The 743-nt window shown below is 35.0% G+C and overlaps 1 non-coding gene across 1 annotated transcript; it reads left to right on the top strand.

Annotated features, from left to right (window-relative positions):
• Nucleotides 1–205: 205 nt before the first annotated feature.
• On the top strand, nucleotides 206–278 carry Trnar-acg (transfer RNA arginine (anticodon ACG)). Its single transcript has one exon. It is a non-coding gene; the product is annotated as a tRNA-Arg (tRNA).
• The last annotated feature ends 465 nt before the right edge of the window (nucleotides 279–743 follow it).

Here is a 743-nt window from a genome sequence, read left to right as displayed (position 1 = left end):
AAAATTCTTTTTTTCCTGAAAGGTGTGAGTCCCTAGATTATCCTTATTTATATATGGTTCGTAACGAACAACGCCAAGTCACACAAAAACCCCGAAATAAAGGTTTTGGGGCCATTTCGTGCAATGTCGAAATAGTTACCTGTCGATGTCAACGGAATTTAGCACTGTCTATACAGTCGCGGTAACATCTTTCGGCATACGAACAGGACTTGTGGCGCAATGGATAACGCGTTTGACTACGGATCAGAAGATTCCAGGTTCGAATCCTGGCAAGTTCGTAATATTTTAACCATCATTTTATCAAAGGTTTACTCATTATCCTTGCCTTAGGATATTTTTGTTTTTTCAGTGATTTTGTTTTGTGCATATAGAAATTTCCCATACTCCGAGTTCAAAGTGTAAGCGTTGATGGTAAGACGATGTTGAGTGTACTTGATATTGAGTGTACTCGATTTTGTGTTTGACTTGGTCTTATGTGTGCCGACGCGGCGCAGCCGCTAGATGAAATGAAAAGTAAAGATCAAAACCGAAACAAAGATACGTTTATATAGTGCTAATAACATTATACAACAATAACAAATGTCATTTGGCTTGTTAGAATTAAAGATTGATATGTCAGATTAAATGCTATTTTGTTCTTTGTCTTGGTTTTTGTTTTTATTACATAGTTTAATTGTTTTTTTTTCATTAATAATTGACAAATAAAATTTATCAAAAGACGGAAATATTCCACTGAGTTTTGC

Source organism: Euprymna scolopes, chromosome 25, assembly GCF_053919585.1.
Source record: "Euprymna scolopes isolate OS-2025 chromosome 25, ASM5391958v1, whole genome shotgun sequence".
Classification (NCBI taxonomy): domain Eukaryota; kingdom Metazoa; phylum Mollusca; class Cephalopoda; order Sepiida; family Sepiolidae; genus Euprymna; species Euprymna scolopes.
The sequence above is the reverse complement of the archived record's forward strand: the minus strand, read 5'-3'. Positions and strand labels throughout refer to the sequence as shown.